The sequence below is a fragment of the Rutidosis leptorrhynchoides genome, chromosome 4, assembly GCF_046630445.1.
Source record: "Rutidosis leptorrhynchoides isolate AG116_Rl617_1_P2 chromosome 4, CSIRO_AGI_Rlap_v1, whole genome shotgun sequence".
NCBI lineage: Eukaryota > Viridiplantae > Streptophyta > Magnoliopsida > Asterales > Asteraceae > Rutidosis > Rutidosis leptorrhynchoides.
This window is the reverse complement of record NC_092336.1, coordinates 351,523,629-351,530,812: the sequence shown is the minus strand read 5'-3', so window position 1 is coordinate 351,530,812 and position 7,184 is coordinate 351,523,629. Positions and strand designations below refer to the sequence as shown.

The window sequence follows — 7,184 nt, the reverse complement described above, 5'->3', positions numbered from 1 at the left end:
AAAGTACGTTAGTTGTAAGCCTACTTCAACAAGTTAGCTTGGTTTCTTGTGTTTTCATATACGTGGCAGTTTGCCCGCTCAAATAAATTGACACAAACACGTATTATAAAACACTAGACTTTAAGAGCCCGTGCGTTGCATGGATGACTTTATTTACACTAATTATTAAAATAGAAGATAATGATGACAATATCAAATGAACCTTGAAAATAAAACATCATGGTATATAATCAAACTAACAATGTTTTTCAATCTATCAAATGCATTGAAGTTTTTGGATCATTGTGCAAAACATCAATATAGATAGAAAGCGCGTTAATATTGATATTGATCAACTATAATACTACCTATCGATATATGTAATTAAAAATTTATGCTCATACATTCACAATACATATGTGTGAAAGCTTCAGTGTCCCAAAAATCAAGTTAACCTTAAAATTACAGTTCCAAACTTCCAATCAATCTATGATTTAAACTATGGTGTTGTTTGTTTTCTCCCTTGTAGACCTTATTTTATCTTATGTCTGCGGGCGGGCAGATGTTTTAATCGAAGACGGTTTGTTTTTTCGAAGACATAAGACAAAAAAAGAACTTCAAAGGTCTTCAAATTTGAAGCTCTAACATATAGCTTCTCACTTGTGCAGACATTTTGTTCCAACTCTTTTGTAACCCTATCCCATTCAATCCTTCCCCTCCTACTTCACACATACAGCAGACCATCTCCATTCACCACCATCTCCATCTCCGACGGCACCACCTCTGACGACACCATACTCCTATGAAATATAAAATCAAGCAAATCAAGCAACCTATATGAAGACATTTTAACCCAATTAACCTGATTCTAATCTTTTTCTTTTCTCCTTATCTTTCAATCTTCTCCCCATCTACCTAACTACTTTCTTCTACACACCACCTCATGAGATTAGGGGCTGTTTCTAAATTTTTTCCTTCAAGAACAAAACCCCTGAATTGAAAGAAACAAAAATCGTTCCTCAACATAAAAGCTGCACAACGATTTATTCATGAAAGTCCACTCGTTCATCGTCAATTTAAGAAACCCCAATCGGAATCATGGCACGTGAAGGCGCCGGTGGTTCTGCCGATGTTAATATCCTCCGCAAATACTTTATTCGTTTCCTTTGTGGTTCAATTATAGAATCGTGACTATCTGATAGTTTATCTCTTCAGTTACATCAAGACAAAGCACCAATCAATTTGTTGGTCAAGGATATTGATTTAAAAGTGCCTGACCTTCAATTTGTTCTTATAGTCATGTAATCTGTTTTATTTGTTTACTCATTAAAGACAAGCAATAAATTTCTTGTAATTTCTGTATTTGTGTGCAACGTTTAGAAGTTTTGGAAAATAAATCAATAGATGGAGACTAATTAATATTTTATGTTACTTGATCAGTTTTTATTTGTCAAAATTATATTTGACAAAATTTTACAAACCAAAAAAACAAACAGTCTTATGTATTTAGTTTGCAGACTTTTAGATCACATCTTTTCTACAGATGTGGTCTGCAGATCTTCAGACAAAAACATCTTAAAAAACAAACAGCACCTATATAAAGCTAAAATAATATCCTTCACTCATAAACCATAGAATAGAATGTGCCAAACACCCAATCAATCTTATTTTCAGCTTTATCATACCCTTTTTAGTTACGTAACTATGCGTATGACTACTTACCAAATCACAAAGTTACATGTGCCATATGTAATCAGTGTAAAAAAATAGTTTTACATGAGCCATATGTAATTTAGTGTAAAAGTTACAAATAAGAAAAACAATACACTAAATCACAATAATACAGTATAATTATGACACATATAAGACCTATTCTGTTGATAAACCAAGTTTAAACCCAAACCTATATAAAGTAAATAAGTCCGGTAGTATCAAAAGACTCCAAATAACACATTTTTGAAGCCTCAACTCATTCTCACTGCAATTTAACAATCCGTATTTTTCCATGATCAATCCAAGTAGCACCAAAATCATAAATTTATCACTATAACCATCATACTTCAAATTAACATCTAATATTGACCAAGGAGTAAAAAAGCTCAAACCATGACCATTGTTGACCCAGATTATTCTTATATAAATAACTTTGGCCCATATCATCAATATAGAAGCAAAGGTGATAATAGTGACCCAAAACACTACTACAGAAGTATATTATGACCCAGGGATCCTTGCCAGTAACTATAATGACCCATATCATACACATAGTGGGAAACCCTAGCCAAAACACTGGTATGGTAGCACAAAAAAAAAAAAAAAAAAATCCATTAACAATGTGTAGCAACAATGTTGATCCAAATCACAGAATTCATAAAGACCCATATCAGCATCACATAATTCATAAAGACCCATATAAGTAACAACATACCAAAACTTACCCATTTCCAAAAAATAAGACCAACATTTACCCATGATAATATAATCATGATGGAATTGACCCATACTCCAATAATTGCAGCAACAAAAACCCAATATGAATATGCAGGTATACTGTTGACAAAAAAACAAAAAGTAGTAGTAATGTTGACCCAAAATACCAAAAGTCATCACTTTATAACCCAAAAAGCACAAGCAGCAGTATATAGGCCATAAATAAATATAAATACTGAGTATTAAAGTTAATAGCTTTCACATGAGAATCTTTATAACCAGCGTAGGAATCAAAGCAATGTAATGCTAATTTCAACAACACATGTAATATATTTGGTTTTGTCATTATACCTAAACAAATAGTATTTGGTTTCTACACCATACAAGTAATAGTCATGTTTCTATCGAATCCACGGAAGTTATCAATTTTCTTTATAATTCCATAACTGCCTACTTTAAAAAACTTCATAAACAATCCTAAATCCTTGATGTTTCGAATATTTGCTCAAGTAGTTGTAAATTAAAGATATCCTTATAAGAATAGACATGATGAATTATCTAAGTTATAAAGTTTAGGTACGCAATTTAAATTTAATTCATACATTAAGACAAATTTCTTTGGTTCAGTGATAGGTATTACTAATTCACATAGTAGCATTTCAAAAACTATCGCATTTAAGTGTATGGTTCGATTAGGCAAATCTTTACTTTACATAAACCTAAATGGAACCACATTCAAAAGTTAAAAAGCTTGTAAATTCGAAATCACTTATCTTGAACTGTGATGTTCCAAACTTCATTATTTTAGCATGAATCACTAAATCAATTTAGAGTTTATATACCTTCAATAAGGTTATATTAGCCATCAATGGAAACGGAGGTTTAACAACAAAAGATATGCATATAAAAAAATTCTTAAAAAGGAATTCTAATTACCTGCGCCAATCACCCAAGATGGGTCAACCACCCGCTGCACGAGCCTACTTTCCATCTTCTGAAAATGCATATACGATACTCTATCTACCTGCAATCAGAACACATTTGCTGACATAAGGAGAGCCAATTCACACCCTTTTGAATTAAGTATTGAAGATATTCTAGATGAAACAACATAAATATCAATTGAGACCCTGTTGAAGTAAAGAGATAGATATCTAGTTTACTTTCAAACCGCAATGTATACCTGAAATGGTCTGTATCATTTAAAACGAATTTGACACAAAAAAACAAAATAGCAATCTATATAGAGGACGAATATATAATGCGAAACCCAAAACTGAGCCGAGAAAATAAAGCAACAATTCAGTTGAAAACCAAAAATACCTAGTATGACAGTTACTTTGATACGATTTGTACAATCGTTGTTCAACCAGATTCGAAATCAAAACTGAAATACATCAGTTCACCTTTTTACATGAAACTGATTGGTTGGTATATAATTACTTATATCATTCTTAAATCAAAATTTTATATGTAAAGTATTACTGACATAAAAGTGTTCTTATATAATTATTAAAAAAAAGAACACTAAATTTTTTGAATACAATCACATTTGTCTATCTCAAGCATTTAACTTAGGTAAGAATCTATATGATAATTTAATTATACATGCATCTCTCTACATTCGTTTGCAATTAGGATGCAACACCAATACATACATCCTTCCACATTCGTTTCATATAATTAATTGAAAAATAATATATAATTAACAATATAGAGTCAGATGATAAGGGATTAGTAAGAGCCCATGACAGATACTTCTTTTTACATAATATGACATTTGAGCACATCCAAACCTACTGCACCTAAGACCCGATGATATGAGAAAAACACATCAAAACCTACTGCAATACAACTTAAACACATCATTATCTACATCTAAGTTTGTAAGTCAACTTTAAGTCCACAATGAGGCAACTCATTAGCATGAGCAGATGCAAGAATCAACATCGTAATGTACAATTATAACTATATTCCATCTATGAAATTTCCAGAAGTTATAAAAATCCAAGTCATATTATTCATCTCATTAAACTGCACAATCCTCAATAATAATAACTACATATAAAACCTACAATGCCTATGTAGTTAGTATTTGTCTGACCCGAGTAAGTCAATGATACATAACTTAAAATTAAGACCACTATACTCATATAATTTTACATATAAGATGAATGTACTCCAACAATTGATAAATATTTTAGACCAAAATGACACGAAATTTAGTTAACAACCTAAATTCTTATCCAAAGTACTCGAGTGACCCAAAAATCAGTTCTTAACTCTAAAATGACATTCTAAACATGTTGAAAGCTTCAAATTTTAAAAAAAAATACAACCGGGTCAAAATAGACAATTATGACTCAAATGGATCACACCTTCCCACCTTAACCAAATAAGCTCGAACCTGATGTTTAAAATTTCGAAACCTAATTTTATAAGTTGTTGCACTGAGTTTAGTATAAGAATAGAATTCGTTTTAATCAATACAATTACACCAACACCATAAACTAAAAATAAGAATAAACCTTTGTGACCGTGCGTAAAGCATTAGCAATAAATATATTTTTAAAAAGGAATTCAAAGTGGGTGGGTCAATCTGACTTGATGGAGTCTGACCCGTGCTAAACTGAATCGTTTCTAAAGAAAATTGATGGGCAACTGAAATAGAAACAATGAATCTTTTATAATTTTTCTAGGTTAATTTTCTACAATTAATTTTTTAAAATTCTTTCTTAGTCGATGCAATGTAAATATGAACAGAGATATTGGTTTTTTGATGACATTTGAAGGTTGTGCTTAGAAAATACCTCGACTTACAAACTTTGAATCCAACCAGCTTTACTCCGAATTGTTGATCAACGTTGTGACACAGGCAAAACCATGGATCAAGATAAAGTTGGAACAAATAATATCAGTTAAGTTAATGAAGCAATATATCAATTAAATCAACTAAGATCTGTAAACACAACTATCATATAAGTTAAGTTAATGAAGCAATATATCAATTTTTCAATGAATTGGTTAATAGAACATCAATTAAACTCTGAATTCAAACTGAAACCTGATAGGAGATGAATTCAAACATACTTTAAGCTTTTATATTTCATTGAAGCATTTTATCATACACTTGGAGTGCAAAAAAACAAAAAACAAAATTATAATTACATTTGTATTAATCTAACATACCTTAATGAACATCAAATCGTATAAACCATAATTATATTCAAAAATATCAACAACTCAAATCCAGCAAGTGTTTTCTTTACATAAACCATAATCATTGGATAAAAATCAACCACGTTATTTCGAAATTTTTGCGTTTAGGATTCAAATCAAAGGCAGGTGTGCTTGTAATCGACATACCTTATTAACGTTTAAGCGCGAGGATGGTAGAAAACAACATATGTATTAAATGATATCTGCTCCAATGTGGCTGAGTAAACACGACACCAATTATTGATTGATGAAGAAGGTTGAATGTAATTAAATCGGTTCCATAGATTAACGAATTGAGCAGTAGATCGTCATAGATTCAAAAATTAATAATTGATTCGGTTTCGATTTCGTGGTGTTTTTCAGATAATTGGTGTTTTACCCAAAATTTATACCATATGGTTCGTAAAATTGTAGCGAAATATTTAGTTGTAGTGTGGAGTTCTCTAACTCAAATGTTAAAATGAAACTGTTACCCTAATTCTCCGGATTATAATTTTGAATTCTCTAACTCAAATGTTAAAATGTGACACGTGGCGCATTTGAGGATTGTTTAGGTTAATTAATTCCACTAATCACATCTTAACATGTGGATTAACTAAATTATGGAGTGATTAGCTGATTGACACATAGCATAATCCTTTGCTTTATATTACGGAGTATATGTAATATGTTATTACCATTTGAGGATTGTTTAGGTTAATTAATTCCACTAATCACATCTTAACATGTGGATTAACTAAATTATGGAGTGATTAGCTGATTGACACATGGCATAATCCTTTGCTTTATATTATGGAGTATATGTAATATGTAATGTAATAATAATAGATAGATGTAATACATTTAATTTTCTATTTTTATTAAATGCAACAAACAATTTATATGTTGATTGTTAAAATGACAATATCGTTGATGGAATTTAACAACTTTAATAAACAACATGTTCTTAAAATATACATGTTCATAAAACCATTTTTATGATTTAAAGAAAGCGGAAGCATGAATATAAGTTCATGTTAATTTGTTTAATCATTAAGTTAAATTCCATGTTAATATCAAGTCTAGAATACATACTTACATATAAGAACATGATGAGAAGATATATATACCTCCTCAAGCTAGTTGAGGGTTGTTTTCAAAGTTGCAAGATGATGATGATGAACAATAGAGCTTCTAACTTGAAGCCTCAAGCAAGTAATACCCAGAAGCAATAACCTCAACACCTTTGTAATTAGTTAGGATTTGAATGACACAAGTTATGAGCTTGTAAAAACCAAATTAAGACTTCCCTTTTGTCAATAAAAGGCCACGGCCTTCAGCACAGCTACAGCAGAATTTTTGTGCAGTTTTCTAGCTCTTTTGATATGTTTGAATGCATGTGTGTGTAGAATACTAAGTCCCCTTGGTCTTAGTTAAGCATGGGTAGCAAGTATTAAACAAATGCATGCTTATTCTAACTCCCATGCCACTCACATTGCCATAATATAATATACTTTTATAAAAAAAAACTGATTTTACAAAATCAGTTTTTATAAAACTTGATTTCATAAAATACA

The 7,184-nt window shown here is 30.7% G+C and overlaps 1 long non-coding RNA gene across 3 annotated transcripts; it reads right to left on the bottom strand.

Annotated features, from left to right (window-relative positions):
* Positions 1 to 1,575: 1,575 nt before the first annotated feature.
* On the bottom strand, positions 1,576 to 5,969 carry LOC139844069 (uncharacterized). Of its 3 annotated transcripts, none has more exons than XR_011757811.1 (4): positions 5,776 to 5,969; positions 5,220 to 5,248; positions 3,346 to 3,433; positions 1,576 to 1,957 (listed from the first exon to the last, which is right to left on the bottom strand). It is a non-coding gene; the product is annotated as an uncharacterized lncRNA (long non-coding RNA). The 3 variants fall into 3 exon arrangements; XR_011757812.1 differs by lacking the exon at positions 1,576 to 1,957 and adding an exon at positions 2,364 to 2,529; XR_011757810.1 differs by lacking the exon at positions 1,576 to 1,957 and having other exon boundaries at positions 3,277 to 3,433.
* Positions 5,970 to 7,184: the final 1,215 nt, after the last annotated feature.